The following is a 22,254-nucleotide window of genomic DNA, read 5'->3' as shown; positions in this document are numbered from 1 at the left end:
CTATAAGTTATATCATGCTGCTGCTGCTGCTAAGTTGCTTCAGTCCTGTCTGACTCTGTGCAACCCTATGGACTGTAGCCCATCAGGCTCCTCTGTCCTTGGAATTCTCTATGCAAGAGTACTGGAGTGGGTTGCCAGGCACTCCTCCAGGGGATCCTCCCAATCCAGAGATCAAAGCCCTGATCTCCTGCATTGCAGGCAGATTCTTTACCACTGAGCCACCAGGAAAGCCCAAGTTAATATCATATTCTATTACAAATTAATACCACCATGCAAACTATGGTTTTAGTACTTCTACAGTGTATCTTTTCTCAGTATTTCTATGTCAGTTTGTTTTAGAAACAGTTTTACATGACTTTTATAGACAGGATATAGCTTCATTAAAAAAAAAAAAGAATGGATAGTCTGTTTCTATTGAAGAGTGAACATAACCTATTTACATTTCTTGTTATTTCTCATATATTTAAACTTATTTTAAGCATTTTCTTTTACGACTGGTGCTTTCCATCCTTCTTGTTTGCATTTTTTTTCCATTCCTGCCTTCAATTAGATTGATGAAATATTTTCATATTGCCTTTTCCTCTTTTGCTGATGTAGAAGCTATAAATTCTGCATATTTTATTTTATTTTTGCCTTTAAATGTCTAAGCTTAATACATAATTCTAACTCTTTTTAGAAAAATATAAAGGTATATAGTTCCTACCACCTACCATCTTAATGTAACAGCTATTGGCATTTTGACACTTTCTGTTCAAGGTATATCTATTTACTATGTTTTATAATGTGTCTTCAGGCAGTGGTGTTGTCATAGCTCACTACAGCTACATGCAGGTTTACAAATACTTTATTGTGGATGTCTGTTGTCTTGAGTGTTTGCCTTCAATTCTTTTGATGATAGTTTTCCTTTTGGCTCTGGAAACTGCTTCATCCACTGGGACAGGAGTTCCCATGTTCTTAGAGACCAAAACAACTGGCCTTTGCTGATTGGCTCAGTGTGAGCACTGGGACTTAAATTCAGCCAGTCAGAGTCCTTCCTCGATTTTTTTTTTTTTTAATTGGAACTGAAAAAAAAATAAAAAGGCTCATCCTTTCTTGTCCCTCACACTGTGATGGGTCAGCTATGACACAAGGACTATCAGCATGCTCCCTACAGTCCAGGAGTGGCCCACTTAGAACTAGGAAAGGAACCATGAAATCTGCTAGATGGCAGAAGGTAAATTCATATCACAAGTGGACCTGAGAAAAACCACCATCTATAATACTCAAAATGAATTTTTAAAAAATCCCAGATGACAGTTTTCATTTAATATCCAGCTTCTACCTGAATCTTTTTTTGTTCTTGGCCTATGTTTGTGCCTGCACACCTATGGGCATGTGCTAATTTAGGGCAAGGGTGCCTCTCAGCCAGCCTGAACTTGGACCATCCATTCCATTCCTGTTTCTGCAGGAAGTCGGAGGGAACCTCACCCTTGCAGTACTGGGACAAAGAGACACTTCCTTATTTGGGGCAGGGTTTAGCAACTTTTATTCTCATATCCTTTGTGTTTTATTTCCCATGAAAAAGGATAGCTAAGAGTAGTGGAGCCTCATGTTTTAAAGGTTTTTCAAACCAAAAAAGTTTTTTTCTCCTTTAAAACTTTGAACTTTTTATTTTGTGTTGGTATATAGCTGATTAGGGCTTCCCTGGTAGCTCAGTGGGTAAAGAATCCTTCTGCAATGCAGGAGACCCTAGTTTGATTTCAGGGTTGGGAAGATCCCCTGGAGAAGGGATAGGCTACCCACTCCAGTGTTCTTGGGCTTCCCTGGTGGCTCAGCTGGTAAAGAATCCCCCCACCATGCAGGAGACCTGGATTTGATCCCTGGGTTGGAAAGGTTCCCTGGAGAAGAGTGTGATCTTCATGGACAGAATCCCCATGGATAAATCCAGGGGATCTGTGCATGGGGATCTCTTGCCTGGAGAATCCTCTTGGACAGAGGAGTCTGGTGAACTACAGTCCATGGGGTCGCAAAGAGATGGACATGACTGAGTGACTAAGCACAGCGCAGCACCTAACTGATTTACAATGTTGTGGTAGTTTCAGGTTAACAGTGAAGGGATACATGAACTCCCCTCCCATCTAACCTGCACATAACATTGAGTAAAGTTCCATTTGCTATACAATAGATCCTTGCTGGTTATCCATTTTGAATATAGCAGTGTGTACATGACCTTCCCAAATTCCCTAACTGTCCCTCCCCCTCAACACTCCCTCTTCCCCGAAACCATTAGACTTTCGTTTTCTAAGACTGTGAGTTTCTGTTTTGTAAGTAAGTTCATTTGTATCATTTCTTTTTAGATTTCACACATAAGGGATGCCATATGATATTAAAGTAATATTCTAACCTGAAGACTTTGGGACAGATATGTTGACTTCTTGTGAGTCCTTTCTTGTCCAAAGATTCCTGGATATTACACACACATGTTCTGTGATGAACATGGTGTGGTTGGCAAAGCCCCAGCCCAGTGCCCTGACAAAGGCCCCCTAAATGCACCCCCTGAAACTTTGAGTGTTAGTTCCCAAGCTCTTGATGACCACTGGTGGCAACCCCCTGGACACAGCTGGAGGCGAAGAAAACCAGAGTGGGATTGATAAGGAAAGCTGTGAAAGACACGTGGGGAGGGCTGCCTGTTTCAGGCCCAGGCCAGCAGGACAGTAATCAAGATGGAGACAGGCAGGTACCAGTGGAGGGTGGCCTCAGGCTGGCTCTTTGGCAGGCCCACACTTGAATATGAGATGGGGCTACCCAGATGTGGAGTAAGCTGATGACAGGTTGAGTACCGAGACCCCTAAATCAAGCCAAGGGCAGGCTAGGAGGTCAGCTGCTTTGGCTCCAGAACAGCAGATTAAAAAAGAAAGGGAGGCTGACCAGGAAAAGGCTGGAAAAGACTGAGGCCTCACCATGTGGAAGGATCGTCCCTCGGGCACTGGCAGCTTGGGTGTGGGACTAAGGTGAGAGAGGGGAGTTGGGCAATCGGTGTTGGCAGCGGGAACAGGAAGCTGCCCCCCACTCCTGTGCAGCGTTTGCCATGGCCCCTGCCACACAAAGAGCACTCAGATAATCTGCCTCTTGTCCTGGGGCTTCCGGGGTGCGGTGGATTCTCACCGATAGGGCTGGCTCCGCCTTTCCGTAGCACACTCACCTGAGTGACCCGGGGAATAGCTTGGAAGCTGCTGGAGAGGCCTCCCTTTCCCTACAGTGGCCTCATGTGACCTGCCCTTCCTGGCACATGCGTTCCCCCAGCTGAACAGTCTCGATGACAAGCATCTCTGTCTGGCCTGCAGCAGCTGAGAGGCCTTCGCAGAGGCAGGGTGACCCGTGTGAGGCAGGAGAGCTTGGAGCCATTTCTTTGAATTTGGGTGTGTGGCTTGACTTCCCTGGAGCTCAGTTTTCTCATCTGTAAAATGGGGGCAGGAGAAGGTTTGGAGGTGGATGTTCGCTGAGGTCATTCCTAGTTCTGGGATCCTGAGACTCAGAGGGGACCCGGAATGGCAGATGGGCAGTTTCCACGCAGGGAAGCCAAGAGGTCTTGAAAACTTGAGTGAAGGAGCCACGCCTTCCTATGGGTTTAATACTGGGTCTTCCTGCTCTTCTGTGACAAGAACAAGAAATTTGCCTCTTAAATTTCTGTTTTTTGGCCAAAATGGAAAGAATGGTTTAACTAATCTAGAAAAGTAAAGTCAACTAAACCTTTGAGCAACCTGGTGCTTCAGAAGCCTGCTCCTGCTGCTCAGTCGCTTCAGTCCTGTCCAACACTGTGCAACCCCATGGGCTGTAGCCCGCCAGGCTCCTCTGTCCATGGGACTTTCCAGGCAAGAATACTGGAGTGGGTTGCCATGCCCTCCTCCAGGGGATCTTCCCAACCCAGGGATTGAACTCAGGTCTCTCACATTGCAGGTGGGTTTTTTTTTTTTTTTTTTTTTTACCATCTGAGCCACCAGGGAAGCCCAAGAATACTGGAATAGGTAGCCTATCCTTTCTCCAGGAGATCTTCCTGACCCAGGAATCAAACTGGGGTCTTCTGCATTACAACTGGATTCTTTAGCAACTGAGCTACATTTATCCCCAAATCACTAACAAACAATTTTTCAGTGTAATAATAGTGGGGTCCTGATTGAAAGTGTTGAAAGTGTTAGTGGCTCAGTTGTGTACGACTCCCTGTGACCCCATGGACTGTAGCCTGCCAGGTTCGTCTGTCCATGGAACCTTTGTCCAGGCAAGACTACTGGAATGGGTAGCCATTCCTTTCTCCAGGGGATCTTCTGGATCCAGGGGTTGAACCCAGGTCTCCTGTATTTCAGGCAGATTCTTTACCGGCTGAGCCACCAGGGAAGCTGATGGATTCCTTTAAATGGCCACTTTCCCTAGTTTCCATACAGATAGGGTTCTATTCACACAGTGTGACTCATGAAGTTTAAAGGACACTTCTACTGTATGAAGAAAATATAATTAAAATCCTTTCTGGAGCCTTTTCGAGACTCATATATTCTTTAGGGGAATGGGTCAGAATCTGAGTTAAGATAGGAAGCCATTCATTTTATTATTTTGTAACATTTAAAAATCATACTTGTCCTTTAGAAAGTTGTTGTATAGTTGATACATTGAATAAACATACTCTATGGTGTAATCTTGGCTCAAATGTTAAAGAATCTGCCTGCAATGCAGGAGACCCTGGTTTGATCCCTGAGTCGGGAAGATCTCCTGGAGAAGAGGATGGCAACCCGCTCCAGTATTCTTGCCTGGAGAATTCCATGGACACAGGAGCCTGGTGGGCTACAGTCCATGGAGTCGGACATGACTGAGTGACTAACACTCACGTGGTGCAATCAAAACATTTCCCAGGTGGCTCAGTGGTAATGAATCTGCCTGTCAATGCAAGAGTTGGAGACACAGGTTCGATTCCTGGGTTGGGAAAGTCCCCTGGAGGAGGAAATGGCAACCCACTCCAGTATTTTTGCCTGGGAAATCCCATGGACAGAGGAGCCTGGTGGGCTCTAGTGCATGGGGTCACAAAGAGTTGGACACAACTGAGCACCAAGCAATTGATACATTGAATAAACATAGTCTATGGTATGGTCAAAACACAAATTTATTTTTTGTCTTTGTCCCTTAAAATTTTTGTCAGGGTATTGTCTCCTGTTCCAGAAAGAAAACTTAGGCTGGTGCTCTGTAGAAGTGCTGGAGAGTGCTATGGCTGCTTTAAATCACAAACCAAAATTTTGGGGCTGCCAGACTGGGGGCCAGAGAAGATGTGGGCACTAAGCCTGGGGCTTGGACACTCGAGTTGCCCACCACTGAGTAAGCCAGGAGGCCTGGGCAGGATGCAGGTCACGCAAGGCTTGTTTCTACAGTTATAGTGATGTCTGGTTGAGGAGGATCAGAATTAACATAGTATCCGTCAACCACAGGGCAGGGATAAGAGGTGGGATGGGGTGGGGGGAACCTGAGACCACCTAGGAAGAGCCTGGGACCTTGGTACCATCTCAGGAAGCAGGGGGATGCCTGGGGAATGTTGTGAGTTTGTCAATGAGACTACTTCAAATTGATGCACAAGTGTAATTCATGACTCAAATTATAGTTTATTTCAATTCACTCTGGCCAATGGGTGTTGGCCTTCTCATCAACACTGATGAACAGGGGACTTCCCTGGTGGTCCGGTGGTTCAGACTCCGAGCTTCCGCTGCTGGGACCTGGGTTCCATCCCTGACTGGGGACCCAGGATCCCACAAGCTACAGAGCATGGCAAAAAAAAAAAAAGTAGTGAGTGGGAGATTTGTGATAGAATTTGATTGGGTTAAGAAATATTAACGTGGTGTTTATTCCATCTGAATATTGTAGAGCAATTATCACCATGGCTTGTGATAAAGCCACAAACATATTCTTCTTAAAAAAAACATTAAAATGAAAGAGTTTGGGGCTTCCCAAGTGACTCAGGGGTAAAGAATCTGCCTGCAATGTAGGAGACCTGGGTTCAATCCCTGGGTGGGGAAGATCCCCTGGAGGAGGAAATGTCAGCCCACTCCAACATTCTTGCCTGGAAAATCCCATGGAGAGAGGGGCCTCCCAGGCTATAGTCCATGGAGCCGCAAAGACCCAACTGAGTGACTGAGCTTGCACAAAGGAAAAGAGTTTATCTTCACATATTTTTCCCTTTCTAATAAAATGAAACATTTTGCTGTTTTTTTAAATTGGAGTATTTCTTTCATTATGAAATTATAAATGACCAGAAAATTAAATTTTTATCACTCGTTGCAGCAATTTGTCAATGAGACTATTTTAAATTGATGCACAGTGATAATTCATGACTCAAATTATAGTTTATTTCAATTCACTCTGGCTGCTGTTCTGTCAATACATTAGAGTTTTCTAAAGTAGTTTGTGATCAGACACTTACAGGATCTGGAAACATACCTCCCAGAAATGTCAAGGATTTTGACAGCATCTATGAGGTCCAGCTTAAGCCCTAAACTGCTCTAAGCCTCAGCTGATCCCTTGAATCCATGGAAGATGGCTTCAGAGAGCCACCTGGTACATTCACCCCCCAAACAGCACGGGTGACCTGTGAACTGCTGATGACTTCATTTTTGCCTTTTAAATAAAATGTATGTATGCCAATAATAACTCAAAACACCCAGTGATTTTCTAGCTATGAAAAAGTGAATACATAATGTAGATGAAGATTTGAACTTACACATGCCTAGGCACTGCCAGGTACCATCTCCCAAATCTTTCACTGTTATAGATCTGACTCTTATCTGTTCCCCAGATTCACGCTTTTAAAGGTCTTCGATTTCATCCAAGTCTTTTTAAATTTTTTTCTTTTTGGCCACATCGTGTGGCCTGTGGGAGCCTAGTTCCCCAACCAGGGATTGAACCCGCACCCTCAGCAGTGAAGGCGTGGAGTCCTAATGACTTGACCACCAGGGAATTCCCTGTCTTTTTTCTTAAAGTCAAAATCTTCCATGGTCTCTAAGGTCTCAAAGGAACTGAAAAGTTTCCACCTGTTACTTTCTGACGAGCCAGTGATTTTCCGTCCCCCTGGACTGTATGTTTCTTGAGGCAGGGGTTATTCTCTTCCTCCCGGTAGATTTCCAGACCCCTGCACAGTATGGCAGGTGTGGCCGTGCCTGATAAACAGGATGCTCCATACGTGCTGATCCACACAGTCATTTCTCGTTTCTTCATAAAAGAGGTCCCCCTTCACTGTCCTCCTCAAAACCCTGCCAGGACTCCATGTCCTCCTCAAAACCCTGCCAGGACTCCATTAAATGTAGGCTTCTCCGTAAGCTGTTTGAAGCCGTTGCCTTGCAGCCCAAACCACCTTTCTTTTGATTTCTTTATTCATTCGTTCATTTATCTATTTTTGGTGGTGCTGGGCCTTTGTCGCTGCGTGGGCTTTTCTCTAGTTCATGGCGAGCAGAGGCTACTCTCGTTGCAGGGTGTGAACTTCACATTGCACTGATTTCTGCTGTTGCAGAGCGCAGGCTCTAGGGCATGTGGGCTTCAATAGTTACAGTTTCTGGGCTTGAGAGCACAGGCTCAATAGTTGTGGTGCATGGGCTTAGTTGCTCCGTGGCATGTGGGATCTTCCCGGACCAGGGATGGAACTCATGTTCCCTGTATTGGCAGGCAGATTCTTTACCACCGAGCCACCGGGGAAGCCCCCAAACCACCTTTCTCCTGTTCCCAAATAAACCTGTTGCTGCAATGTGAATTTCCTTCCGTATTTGCAGCCAGGAGGCCCTGCTCAGAGCCGTCCTTTCTCGGTTCCCACACTTTGGTGTGGATCAGAATCCACACCATCAGAATCCGGAAAGTTTAAGCAAAAGATCTCCAGGTCCAACGCCAAACTTGATGTATCAGAATCTTGGGGGTGTGGGACCCAGGCATCTGTATTTTAAACCCTGATGGTTCTGCCCCCAACCGCATCCACCGACTCCAGTATTCTTGCCTGGGAAATCTCACGGACAGAGGAGTTGGTGGTCTATAGTCCATGAGGTCACAAGAGTCAGACACCACTTAGCAATTAACCACAACTGCACCCCCATCCTCACCCCCACCCCCAGCACAGCTCTCTGGCCTCTGATTTTAGAGCCAGTCCAAAGCAACCTCATTAGTTTACCACTGCATGTAGCCCTGTTGAAAAACAAAAGGGAAATTTGTGGAGCTCCTGTCCTGTGTAAGTTTCTATGGTTCAATGAGGAGCTTCCAGTAGATCCTGGAGGAAGCATCCCCATCCGCAGGGAGGGACCTCTTCACCTCTGGGCCACAAAGCAACGGAGACAAAGTGATTTCTGGTTCAACCAGGAAGCCAACTTAAAAAAATCTGGTTTTCTTACCTCCTCTTATCTTGAAACAATCTTTATAGTTTACTACTGGAAAGACAGGGGTTATCAAAGAGTTGCCAGATTCTAAGATCCACTAGAAACCTATAAGGAGGCAATGGATGGAGCAGAAAAGAGCTTTGACTAGTGAGGGGTTTGGGAGAGGCATTGAGTAGGCGATGTCTGAACTCTCCTTTTGTATTGGGAAGAAATACCAGGAAACAATCTTTTCTAATCGAATTATTTTGTTGACTCACACATTTTGGGTTCCATTTTTAACATTTTCGAAATTAGAAATCATCTCAGTTGAGATACTTTTGCTGTGCTGTTTCTTCCTTCTTCCTCTTTCAATTTGGCTATTAATCCAGTGGCAAGACTTCAGTATAATCCACTCCATATGATCATCATTAGTTCAGTTCAGTCGCTCAGCTGTGTCCGACTCTTTGTGACCCCACAGACTGCATCATGCCAGGCTTCCCTGTCCATCAACAACTCCCAGAGCTTGCTCAAATCTTGTGCATCGGTGATGCCATCCAACCATCTCATCCTCTGTCGTCCCCTTCTCCTCCCACCTTCAATCTTTCCCAGTATCAGGGTCTTCTCCGATGAGTCTGCTCTTCACATCAGGTGGCCAAAGTATTGGAGTTTCAGCTTCAGCATCAGTCCTTCCAATGAATATTCAGGACTGATTTCCTTTAGGATGGACTGGTTTCAGCTCCTTGCTGTCCAAGAGACTCTCAAGAGTCTTCTCCAACACCACAGTTCAAAAGCATCAGCTTTCTTTATAGTCCAACTCTCACATCCATACATGACTGCTGGAAAAAGCATAGCCTTGACTAAGTGGACCTTTGTCAGCAAAGTAATGTCTCTTCTTTTTAATATTCTTTATAGAAAGTCAGCATTTCACTGGACCACCAGGTAAGTCTCCAACCATCATCATGGCATTCTGTATATTTTACATGGGGGACCCAGCCCTCCTCTTTTGTTGAGCGTGGAGCACTTTTCCGATCTCTCTGCTTTCAAGGAGAGAAGAGAGAAAAGTTCTACAGGAGAATTTCTTTCTTTTTTTTTATTTTTAGCTTTTTATTTTGTACTGGGATACAGCCAGTTAACAAACAATGCTGTGATAATTTCAGGTGAACAGCAAAGAGATTCAGCCATTCAGTACCTCTGGTGTTGACTTAAATAATTTTTATTCTATTATTATTTAAATGTATACAAAGAAGAAATGCGATATTCAAATGTGCTTATAGAACTCAACCCACTAAAGACAGATGTATACTCAGAATACTAACTGAACTACCCACCTGAGAACACTCAACTGAACGATATTAATCCAATCTAGTGAATAATGTGGTTTTGTTGAAACAAAATTGCTCCCACTGAGTTTCAAAAACACTTGACCTTGTTTTCTGGTCCTACATTTAATGTTTCTGTAGTTGATTTTTTTAATACTAAACTTTATATTTTGGATTGGAGTATAGCTGATTAACAATGTGATATTTCAGTTGACCAGCAAAGGGACTCAGCCACAGATATACATATATCCATTCTCCCCCAAACTTCTCTCCTATCCGGGCTGCCACATCGAGCAGAGTTTCATGTGCTGTACAGTAGGTTCTTGTTGGTTATACATTTTAAATATAGCAGTGTGTACATGTCCACCCCAAACTTCTTAATATGCCTTTCTCCCACCCTTCCCCGTTTGGTAACCATAAGTTCATTCTCTGAGTCTGAGTCTGTCTCTGTTCTGTAAATAAATTCATTTGTATCATTTCCTTTTAGATTCCACATATAAGGGATATAATATGATATTTCTACTCCTCTGACTTCCTTCACTCAGTATGACACTCTCCATGTTACTGAAAATGGCATGATTTCATTCTTTTTAATGGCTGAGTAATGTTCCATCATATATATCTACATGAGAATTCTTGAGAAAATAACAATTTAAGAAGAAAACCCACCTCCAACGGGGTTTTTCATCCCAGGAAAGGCACCAAATGTTGCTAGCAGTGAGGAGGAGGAGGAAGATGAGAAATGGATGGGGGACCGGATGTGGGGTTTCTTACCTGGGACTGAGATTCTCGTGCGTCTGTTTGCACAGAAAAGTGAAAGCCTGTTGGGAGTTTTGGGTCTCAGTTTTCTTCATCTGTGAAGTGGGCTGAATCTCACCTGAAGAGTGTATATGAAGCCTTGTTGTCAAGCTCGGGGTGCTGGGAGCATGACAGCTTTTGCAACTTGTCCTCAAGTCTTAGAAAATAGGACAGGATGGAAGATTTTACTAGCATTAAAGTCAAAATTCCTGATGGCCATGTACTGACATGCAGGAGCTGTCTATCTCTGGGCTTCATGGGCCACCATAGGATTCTAAGTGTAACCTCTGCTCTGCTGGAGCTGAGATGGGTTGGAGGAGGCAGTACAGAAGAGCCAATTTCCTCACCCTCCTCTTCATCACACTCCGGGCACCATCCTTCACCTGGGTAATCTGTCCATGAGACCACTTGGGAGACATTTTTTCAAGGCCTTGGAAACAAGAGAACTAATGTCTCTAAGAGAAGCAGGTGAGTTCAGTTTTGCACTGATCTTGTTTCCTTCTTTGCTTTGCCTGCTAGGAAGCTTGGAGTCACAATTCTAACTGTGCTCTAGCAGCTAAGTTCCTTTAGTGGAGCCCCTTATGGTATTTCTCAATTTTGGGTTGAAATTTTACTCCAGCTTTGTTTTCCTAGCCTACCATTACTTTTTATGGTCTTGTTAAACATTTCTTTCGTTGCTGTTGCACCATATGTGATTTTGAAAATTGCATCACACTGTTTAGGAGCAAGGCAGGTGCAAACAAATTAGGAGAGAAATATCACATCCTGTCTAGGAATCTCAGGCAAGAACAGTATCATCAGGGAGCTTGTAGGGTCTGGGTCAGGCAGTTGTGTCCTGAGCTCTCCCCACTCTACTCACTTATTAACTATGATCGTGGGAGTAACTACTTCACCTCTGTGAGCCTCAGTTTTCCTCATCTGTGATGTGGGCTGAGTCTCACCTGAAGAGTGTATATGATGCTTGGTTGTCAAGTTCAGGGTGCTGAGAGCACAGCAGTTTTTGCAGTTTGTCCTCAAGTGCTGTTTGAGATCTTGCTGGGTGTGCAGTGCTGGGAAATGGAAGTTGTGCTTCCTGATTTCAAAAGGGGAGCCTAAGTAGTGATGCACGGAATAATTAGGGCTCAGTTCAATATGACATGTGAGCCAGAGGAAGGTGGAGAGGGAGGGGGGCTGACCCCATGGGTGTGGAGAAAAAGGTTTCATGGAGGAAGCAAGAGGGATTAATCCGTTTTTCTGAGAATGTGTGATGCAATGACAGAGAAAGGAAAGAATTCTGAGCAGCCTTTTCTGGGTGAAGAGAACCGGGTAAAGCCTGCCCTGTGCCCTGGTGTTTTCTGCAAGAGGAAGGGGTTTGGCGCTGGGTCCTCCCAGTCTGGAGCCCCTCCGTGGAGCCCAGACCTCCAATGCCTTGATGTAGGACACACAGTTCTCCCCCAGCCTTGGATAAAAGCAGGCTGGCTCCCTTGACCTGAGCCAGCTCCCTACTGGACAGGGTTTCCCACTGCTCAATTCTCAACCTGATCAAATGTTCATTCAGTTAAATAGAGCCAAATGGGTGGTCTCTGGGGGATACTGCCCACGTGTGTGTGCAGTGCAGTGGGCTTTCCAGGTGGCTCAGTGGTAAAGAATCCACCTGCCAAGGCAGGAGACACAGGTTCAATCCCTGGGTTGGGAAGAGGCCCTGGAGGAGGACAAGGCAACCTACTCCAGTATTCTTGCCTGAATAATTCCATGGACAGAGGAGCCTGGTGAACTACAATCTATGGGGTTGCAAAGAGTCAGACACGACCGAGCACACACACACACACACACACACATGTGCACTGGCTCTCTGGGTCTTGTGTTGTAACAAGGAAGAAGGAAATGTGGACAAAACATTTCCCATTCAAGGAACTAGCTGAGAGTCGGTGATACCTTTGTGGAGCCATCAATCATGTTTCCTTCTTCACTGGCCATGCATAAGAACTCCATTATGGCTGTACTGTTTTTAAGGCAGTTTTGTTTTCTTTGGTTTGGCTGAGTGTTATGTGCTTGTCATTGCCCTGTACCCATTTACGACTCTTTTTTGTTCCAATTTCCTTGGAGTTTTTACAGCATGTGTTGTGGTTTTCAACACCCCCTGTCAAGGCCACAGCAAAGACTGACTTGAGGGTGGTTGATGAACAAAGCAGTGGATTTGAACCACTGCCTGGAACCTGATGTGAACCAGCTCTCTGGAGCCGAGGGGCCACGGATACAACTTCCCTGTCCCTGGGGCTGCACGTGGCGCCTGAGCTGACTTTGGACTACACTGGGCTCTTCAGCCAATGTGGGCAACAGATGGTCCTCCTTTGTAAATAAAATGCTCCCCTTCTGGGTGATGAGGGTCGTTTAGGATGCTCCACTTGGCCCGCTCCAACTGCTGTTTGGAACCACTGCCTCCATTCTCAGGATCAGAATAAGAGGCTGGACCGAGACGGCATCTCCAAGTCTGAGAGTGATGGCTTGGGCCTGATGCCTTTCCCAGGGGCCCTGTGGGGACCTGCTGGGCGCCTGTTAAGACCTGGGCTCCCCTTGTGTTTTCCCTCCAACCCTGGGGCACGGAGAGGTGTGGCGATCCACAGCACTGGGAATGGTCAGTCTGGGTTTGGATCTGGGTCATTTATCCCCAGCAACACCCCCTCCTGTGATGCCCACATCACTTTCCTCTTCTGAATCGGTGCTGTTTCACTGGTTTGAAAGACCCATATTCCTTGTTGAAGGAGAGAGAAGGAGGTGGGCAGAGAGTTCTAGACCTCGAGGGGAAAGGGCATGGAGTACGGCTGAGGACAAGAAGGAAGGCCAGCCAGGTTGGAGGCCAGTGACCAGGGGCCAGACATGGGAGGAGGAGGTGGCCATATCAGCTTATCCCAAACCAGGACTCTGGTGTAAGTGGGGGGATGCTGCACTTGTCACAGCCCCGGAATAGAAAGTGCCAGCAGAGCTGCCTGGGGACGACTGGATGCATAGTTCCTGCTCCAGAGGCTTTGCTGCGGGGCTCCGTCTTACAAGGAATGCCCTAGGATAGCCTCCGGAGGCTTTCGGCAAGGATTCATTTCATGGCTTTTAAAGCTCACTCCAGCTCTGTGAGGATAAAAGATTGGAGGGGGCAGAAGGACTGTGAGCCTGGCCAGGCTTGGGGTAGAGGGCTAGCTTTTGACTGTGCTGGCCCTGGTGTCTCTCAACTAGGATACCTGCCGCTTGCCCCCAGATGCTGGCGGGTGGACAGCACTACTAAGATGAAGAGGGACCGACCTGTGGCAAAAAGGAGACCCCCTTCTCAGAGGGGCGGTCCCTGAATCGGATCCATCACCCCTGATTCTTTTTGTTTAAACATCTGTTAGTTTATGAAACAGTGATAATGAAAACTGGGCTTTAAAAACATCATCATTTAGCAAATAAAACATGGCAGCTTTGTGGGGACAAAAAGGCCCCTCAAATAAGAGTTATTTGAAACCTGACGGGGTTGAGAAAGCAAATGTCTGGGAACAGCAGGTCGGGATCGCGTCGGAGTGCAGAGCCCAGCAGAGCCTCGGTGCTGGGACGCCCTCTGCCCAGTGGCCTTCCTTTAGTCCCGTGGCCACACCCAGACCACAGCCACGTCCAGAACCTCAGGCTGATGCGACGCTCCCAGACTCCACTTCCAGCCAGCCTCCCTGTCCTCAGAACACCCACACGGATGGGGAGCCAGCCTCCCTGTCTTAGGACACCCACACGGATGGGCAGCCAGCCTCCCTATCTTAGGACACCCACACGGATGGGGACAGGTCTGGACCTCATTTCCCTGGTGCCTCCCAAGTTCACCTCCTCCATCCCCAGCCTCACCCTCCCTTTTCATCACACTCATGATCCCTCCGTTTCATCTGCCTTCCAACCTCCCGCCCTTGGAACCATCTAAGGTTTTACCCGCCCCACGCTGGGTGAGGAGGACACCCCCATCCAGGGCCCTGGGTTGTTTGTCTTTCACTGAATCTTCTCTGGGGGCCCCTCTCCCATCCCCTCCGGGGCTGCATCTGCTGGAGGGGCAGGTTAAGCTTTTGTGCAAGTGGAGGTGACCAGCAGGAAGTTAGAAGTTTGAGGGGGAAGCAGGGACTGGGAAGAGAGAACTGGGGTGTGTGTGTATGTCAAGGTCCCTGAAGCCTTGGGAGCAGAAGGAGTCCATCAGGAGGAGGAAAGAAGAGGGGCAGAGGCCCCCAAAACGCTCACTGTCCCCAGTGCCCACCCTTCCTCCTGGGCTCCCTGTCCCCGTGTGACTTGGAGCAGAACTGGTCGTCCTGTGCTCCTTTGTCCCCTTGGTCCCCACGCCACTGCCATCCAGTTGGCCCCCAGCTTCCGTTCCTGACTTCAGCTACTGTTATCTTCTTCCCCACTGCCACTGGCCCTGCTTCATCCCTGCAGCTCAGAGCCCTGCTTTACTCACCTGGGTGGGGAAGCGAGCAGGTTTGTTTAGTGCAGAATGACCCTCGGAGTCCCCGGGGGTGGGGGTGGGGGGCTTGTTGAAGCCCAGATGACAGGGCCCACTCTGCAGCCCGAGGCTCCGCAGTTCTGACAAGTGCCTGGTTGATGCTGATGCTGGTGGTCGAGGGACCACACTGTGGGAGCCAGTGGGTTAGTGTATCAAATGGCCCAATGAACCTGCGCTAGTACTTGCGACACAGTCTGGCCCATCCAGAGGAAAGGGGTTCTTCCTCACTCAGGTGCCCTCGAGCAACAATTAAGTTGCCCTTAGACCCATTCACCTTTGGTGGCACCTTTTCCCGCTGCACTCCTGTTACACTTCTGGTCGATTCTGACGTGTGTAAAAATCACCCACCTCCGCCTTCCAGGACCGGTACACTTGGTTTTGAGACTCAAGGACAAGAGTGATTTGGGTGTGTTTACTCACGGTTGGCTTGGCTGGTGGTTCAGTGTTTCTAGACGGTCATGCACGCGAGTGGTGTCTTCCATTTCCGTTTCATCCCTCCCTCTGTGTTATTTCCCAGTCACAGGCGAAGGCGTTGAAGGAAATGGGGATGAAGGGCCTTCCTACAGCTCAGGACTCTTCTAGACTCATCACCAGTGCCTTTGAACCACAAGACTTCTCCTCCTAAGGTAACTGAGTTCTTGTCTTTTAAGTTAACAAAAGACTGTCAAGTGCCACCCTTTTGAAGCAACGGAATTGAACATGAAAAACTATGAAAGGAACCAATTTGGCTGTGGCCCAAGCTCTCCTGTGCTCTGGTGGGAGGTGGTCTATCTGAATCTCTTTAGGTCTCACTTATCAGGGGCCCCATGTTGGGGATGTAGGAGGGTGACCATAATGACGAGCCTTTAGAGGAACCCAAAACAGTTCTTTATGCAGAGACGTCCAAAGGGTAATGACAGGCTCCACTATCTCGATAAGAGTTTCTTTTGGGCATCGCGCAGTTTCCTTGTTCTCATTCTTTGTTCCCCAAGCAAATTATTGGCATATAATTTGATCTTTCAAACAAAACAGTCCTTTAGTCAAAGGATACTCCTATTGCAAATGAATGAATTGGTCTTCCTGGCTCACCAGTTAGTGTCTGGCGAGTGTATTTAGTGTAACTGGATTTTCTAGAATCTGATCGCACTGGAGTGAGTTGAACTTGAAAAGGCTAACACTCCATTATGCTGACAACCCATGGGCATCCCTGCCTGAAACAGCCATTCCCATCGTTCCCCGACACCCTGGGTTTCCTTCACTTTGCTGTTGGACCTTCACTTTTTTTTTTTTTTTTTACTTTTTATTTTATATTGGAGTATAGCCAGTTACCAGTGGTGTGATACATACACATGTATCCATTCTCCCCCAGACTCCCCTCCCATCCGTGCTGCCGTATCACATTGAACAGAGTTCTCTGTGCTATCCAGGAGGTCCTTGTTGACTATTCATTTTACATAGAGCAGTGTGCACACGTCCAGCCCAAAGCCCTAAGAGTCACTTTCACCCACCTATCCCTTCTGGTGACCATAAGTGCGTCTCTAAGTCTGTTTATGTTTTCTCAATAAGTTCATTTGCGTCATTTCTTTGTAGATTTTTACAAATAAGGGATGCTGTGTGGTATTTGTTTTTCTCTGACTTATTTTACTCGGCATGACAACTCCCGAGGGAGGGTTCCCCGCTCAGTTGCAATAACCCCCTTGGAGGGAGAGTGTGCTGGGCTTCATTAACCTTTGTACCTTAACAGGAAAAAGTGAAGGAGGAAATAACTTCATGGAGATGGTCACAACTATGATTTTTCCTCCCTGGTTTTGCTGCAAGACGACTGGGCACCACAAGCTGCCTATACCACTTTTAACTGTGTCGGTCTAGATGTAGTGTTGCCTTTAAAACTATTCTCCCTTCACTCTTCCAGGGAGAAGCCACTTAGCATCTTTCGTGGGGCATATGTCAAAAAATTCTGCGCTTGTTCTGATGACCCTAGTGCCAGTTTTCCTGCTCTACCTGCTCCTTTGAATGTTTCTGCACAGCAGGGCATCCTGTGGTGAAGGGCACTTAGACACGAGGCCCACTATTTGAATAGAAAGAGTCTTCTGGGGGAAAGGGAAAGGCTTTGGAGTCCAGCGGGAAAATACCAGACTTTGGAGTCAGACTTCACTTCAAGCTCTGGCTATACCACTTTCTTTGTGACTTTCAGAAAGTTACTTAACTTCTCTGAGCCTCAGATAAGGAATCCCTGGAGCAGTTATTGAGCTAGAGTGAGATTTTGACCACCCTATCCAAATAGCCCTTCCTACCACACATACTCACCATTCTATCACCTTGCTCATTTCCTTCCTAATTCTCCTCCCACTCTGAAATGTTTCTTCCTATGGATTTACCTCTTGCCTATTGTCTATGTTACCTTAGTTATAAGGCCCATGAGGGCAGTTCCGAGGGCATGCATGCTCAGTTGTGTCTCCTTCTTTTGAGACTCCATGGACTGTAGCCCACCAGGCTCCTCTGCCCATGAACTTTTCCAGGCAAGAATACTAGAGTGGGTTGCCATTTCCTACTCCAGGGGATCTTCTCAAACCAGGGATCGAACCTGCACCTCTTATGTCTCCTGCATTGGCAGGCGGGTTCTTTACCACTAGCCTCACCTGGCAAGCCCATGAGAACAAGGGTCATGTCTATTTGACTTTGGACTTCAGCCCCATTAGCTAGAGCAGTGCCTGGAACATTGTAAGTGATCAGCACTTATTTGTTGACTGAACAGGTGAATGGATAGCATAATCTATAGCATGTGGTTCACACTCTGTTGACGTAGAACTCACTCAAGCCATCTGAGTAAAGAGCCCTGGTCTTCCTCTTTCCTCTTCCTCTGTCCACACTCATTCAGTCAACTCATTCCACAAGTATTTCTTGAGCGCCTATGATGTGCTAAGTATTGTTCTGAGATTCTGGGGATACATCAGTGAGCAAAACAGACACAAAGTCCTGCCTTGTGGAGCTTGTGTGAGCAGACAGGCAAAAGAATGAGGAAGTAATATATAAGAAGGCCATCTGGTGAAAAGAGCTGTGGAGAGAGGAACAGCCAGGGAAGTGGGAGGGAGTGCAGTGCAGGGGTGGTCAGGAAAGGCTGCCCAGAGGAGACGATAGGTCAGAAAAGAAGGAGGGGAAGGGATGAACTCATAGCTTCCTGGGGGAAAAGTCTTCTAGGCAGAGAAGACAGCAAGTGCAAAGGCCTTGGGGTTGACAACTGGTAGGGTGGGCTGGGTGGAGAGAGGCCATGGGGGTTGAGTGGGGCCTTATAGACCATGGTGAGGGCTTTCAGTGTTATCCTGAGAAAGATGAGAAGAATGTGATGAGCCTGCTATTACCTATTATCAAGGGCCACTAGAGGGCTGTGTTTGTGACTGGAAGATTCTGAGGTTGGACCATGTTCAGCAGGGAGCTGTATCAGTCCTCCTGCTCTCCATCCTTCTCATGGGAGGCAGTTTCTGCCACCCTGGACACTGGCTTGGCTCTGCCAGTCCCTTCCCTCCCTGGACCTCGGTGTCCCCTCCTCGAGGCTATTGGTGACCCTGGAAGGCGGGAGGGCAGGTTTCTGCTCTTGACGACCACCTTTAGCAGCCAATGCCCACTGAGCACCTGTTCAGCTTGAGGCATCCGATTACAGAGGAAAGGATGAGACTTCGCTTGGTCCTCAGGCTGGAGGTTGGGGTGGGGTGCGGGTCCCTGGTAGCTTGGTTGGGAAGGCAGGCTCTCAGAGGGCAAAGCTGAGTGACATTGCAACAGTGCATCATGTACACCGTGCCCAAAGGGTTGTTACAATGGTAACAGTGGCTGACAATTAAGTCGGGTTACTCAGCAACAGTGAAATTAGATATTAGGGATCAACCTGACCCCCGAAGGGGAGCCATGGTCACCCAGACCTCCAAGGTCCGGAAGCAAACGGTGATGCCTCAGAGGCCACAGGCCCCGACTCTTCCCACCCAGGTCTGTTCCAGGTCACAGGGTGGCAGGTAGGATGTAGAACCAACCTCTGGGGAAAGGGGCTTAGATGACCCAAGGTGAGGGCAGGTGCTTGCTCTGGGGAGCCCCCTGGGGACCCCAGCACAGTGTCCAGATGGAGCCCTGGCAACCCCAGGAGCCTCGCTGGGCCTCCAGGTCCTGTGAAGAGAGGGGCTGGCTTCCCTCAAGGAATCCCCAGCCCTGCCACAGGCTGCCCTTTGGGAGGACAGGGCTTGGGGGTGCTCGCTGAGCTGGCAGGGACTCCCTTGCCACACCCAGAGGGTTCCACTGACCTGTTCCTACTTGGAGCTTCCCTGTGATTTTCAGTTTAGGAAAGGGTTCTGTTGCTTAAATAAAGCTGTGAATGACCCCTACAGAGGTTTCTTCCCAAGGCCATGCCTCCTGGACTGAGGTCCAGCCCTGGGTTCTACCTTCCGGGATTTGCAAGAGCAGGTGTTCAACAGGTCGTAACCACCTGGGGAAGGTCATTGAAAAGCAGGGTCTGAGGGCCGAGTCTTGGAGCTTCAATGAGTTTTCCTTCTTCCCGCTGTCCTTAATGGCAGATTTTGCTAGGAAATAGAGCTCTGTGGCTAGGATTTTGCTAGGAAATGGAGCTCTGTGGCTCTTTTTCCACCCAGACACGCTGCTGACGTAGATGCTTCTAATCAGCGGGATGGAGAGAGAGAGGTGAGCCCTCTGAAAGGGGTGCGTCCCCCCGGGACCCTCCTTTCTGCACAAGAGGAAGCCCTCTCTGAACAGGGTCTGATAAAGGGCTGTGGGCCTCGGGCCAGGAAGGGGTCCTGGTGATGAAGGACCCACATGGGGGTGGCATGTGGGTCGTGGCCCCATGGTCTTCTTCCTGCACACCCAGGACCCCCACCTCCTTCCTGCTCCACTGACCTCACCCATCTTCCCACCTGGATGCCTCCCCAGTGGGCTTTGGAATGACGGGTAGGTCCCCTCCACTTCCTTCTTCCTGGTATCTTCTGAACAAAAAGCTCACAAGCCTTTGTTGTGTTAGGATCTTTACTGCTGACCACAGCGGGTAGAGGATGGAGTCATCGCAATGACAAGAATGAGGAAGGGCTGCTGTCCTTCATGCTCTGAACTGAGTGATCCATGGGGCTTCCTCTCCAGTTTTAGGGCAGGATTCCCCTCCCCCAGCCTCCACTGTCACACTGTCCTGTGTGAAGGTCACTCCTGTTCCTCATCTGGTTTTCCCACTCTTGGTTGCCAAATGACTCCCGATTGCATTTCGTCTCACTTCCTTAGAGAAACTGCCTCTGCCATTGAGTCACATGGTTTTTCTCCCCCTTAGCAACTTGCACTAATACTCTTGCTTATTGCAATGGTCACCATGCAGGTCTGTCTCTAAGACAAGACAGTCTGCTTCTGTGGGGGAGGGACCTTTTGTACCCCCCTCCTCCCCTGTGGATATTTTGTATTCCTGCCTCTTATTGCTTTGTTTTGCTGTGTGCAGGACGGGTGCACAATCATGGCACCCTTTTTTTTATGATCCTAAACCTAACGCTTCCGAATGCAAACAATCATAACCCCCTCTCATAATAACCATCATAACATAATAAGCAATAACAAACGATCATAACCATTCCTGTCATAATCATAAGAGGAATCCACTGTGGTATCTGGTCTTACGGGTTCCCTAGCAGATGTGTATCCTGCTTCTCCTCTCCTATCACCTGACACTTATCAATTGTTGGGCTGCCAGTAGGACAATGGGAACCAGTCAAGTCCCTCGGAAATGTGCCTCTTCTCATCAAGGGGAGAGGAGGAATTGGGGAACAACAGGAAAAGCCATAGGATTGAAAAAAGGAATCCAGGGTTGAATGTAACTTTCATCTGGATGGAGCCTAATGCAGACATCTGGCCCAAAATCCTGCCTGGTGACCAATACAAGGCATGGGTTCCTAGTATCCTTCCAGAACGAAGCTGCAGGAGATCAGGGGTTAACAACTCATGGCAAGGAAGCTGAGGTGCCATCTCATAGTGTCGACATCTCAGCTGAAAGGCAAGACAGGGCTCACTCAGGCCAGGATAACAAAGGCAAGTCCTGAAAAGCCATATGCTTCTGACCGAGAGTTACTAACCATCAGGAGAATTTGGGGAGGGGAAAAAAAAAAAATAGAACAACAGGAAACCTTCTAGGGAGTTTTACCAGGGAGTTTTACCAGAGTCTGGTGATAAACACCAGGGATCCCAAAGTTGTATCTATGTAAGAGAGGGATTGTGGGCAAAGTTGGAGGAGGTTGGAGGCAGGCTTGGTGGGTTTGCCAGGCTGGACAATAAAAAGGCTGAGTGCTAAAGAACTGATGCTTTTGAACGGTGGTGCTGAAGACTCATGAGAGTCCTTTGGACAGCAGGGAGATCAAACCAGTCAATCCTAAAGGGAATCAACTTTGAATATTCCTTGGACTGATTGATGTTGAAATTGAAGCTCCAATACTTTGGCCACCTGGTGGGAAAAGCTGGCTCATTGGAAAAGACCCTGACCTTGGGAAAGACTGAAGACAGGAGAAGAAGAGGATGACAGAGGATGAGATGGTTGGATGGGATCACCAACTCGGTGGACATGAGTTTGAGCAAATGCCAGGAGATGGTGAAGGAAAGGGAAGCCTGGTGTGCTGCAGTCCATGGGATCTCAAAGAGTTGGCCATGACTGAGCAACTAAACAAAAAAAGGGTCAGGCAATGTGAATCCAAGCCTGTGAATGGTTGGAAGTGGTTCAGTTCAAGGTCACATATTTCTCAGTTCCTGGGTTATGGAATGAGTATGAGACCCGGAAGTCGATGGCTAAAGCTAATATAAGCCCATGGAATCCATGGATATCTCTCATGTCTTCTCCTCTCCAATCATGTCTGCAATGTCTTCCTCATTTCTTCAAGGCCAGGGGCCAACAGAAGAGTGCCCTGCCAGCACAAACTATCCCAGAGATGCTTTTCCCCTTGGCACCGTGTCCTGTATTTGCTCAGCAGCCCACATCCTGCTCTGCCCTGAGCCTTGGAGCAGACTTCCCACAAATTCATTCACATTCTCCCAGATTAAAGTCAAGCCTATATTCAGGGAGCGCTTGAGAGACTTAGAGGTTCACCTAGAAGGAAGTTGGAAATTGCACTGCTAATATCAGCACTTTTGCAGTTGGGAAATTGCCAGACTGTCATACAACAATCAGTCTAACCCACCTAAATTGTTCCACAGATTAGCCATCGATTGTTAGAAAAGTCCCTGACTTCCTTTATCTTTATGGCACCAATACAAATATGGTATCCTGGAGGACACGCCTCCTTTTAACTACGAACCTATAAATATCAAGGCATTTTTA

General features: G+C 47.6%; 1 long non-coding RNA gene across 1 annotated transcript; it reads right to left on the bottom strand.

Annotated features, from left to right (window-relative positions):
- Positions 1–5,598: 5,598 nt before the first annotated feature.
- On the bottom strand, positions 5,599–11,241 carry LOC113884535. The gene is made up of 2 exons (XR_003508901.1): positions 10,436–11,241; positions 5,599–5,769 (listed from the first exon to the last, which is right to left on the bottom strand). It is a non-coding gene; the product is annotated as an uncharacterized LOC113884535 (long non-coding RNA).
- Between the last annotated feature and the right edge of the window lie 11,013 nt (positions 11,242–22,254).

This window comes from Bos indicus x Bos taurus, chromosome 26 (assembly GCF_003369695.1).
Source record: "Bos indicus x Bos taurus breed Angus x Brahman F1 hybrid chromosome 26, Bos_hybrid_MaternalHap_v2.0, whole genome shotgun sequence".
NCBI classification, from domain to species: Eukaryota; Metazoa; Chordata; class Mammalia; order Artiodactyla; family Bovidae; genus Bos; species Bos indicus x Bos taurus.
This window is presented reverse-complemented; position numbering and strand designations above follow the sequence as displayed.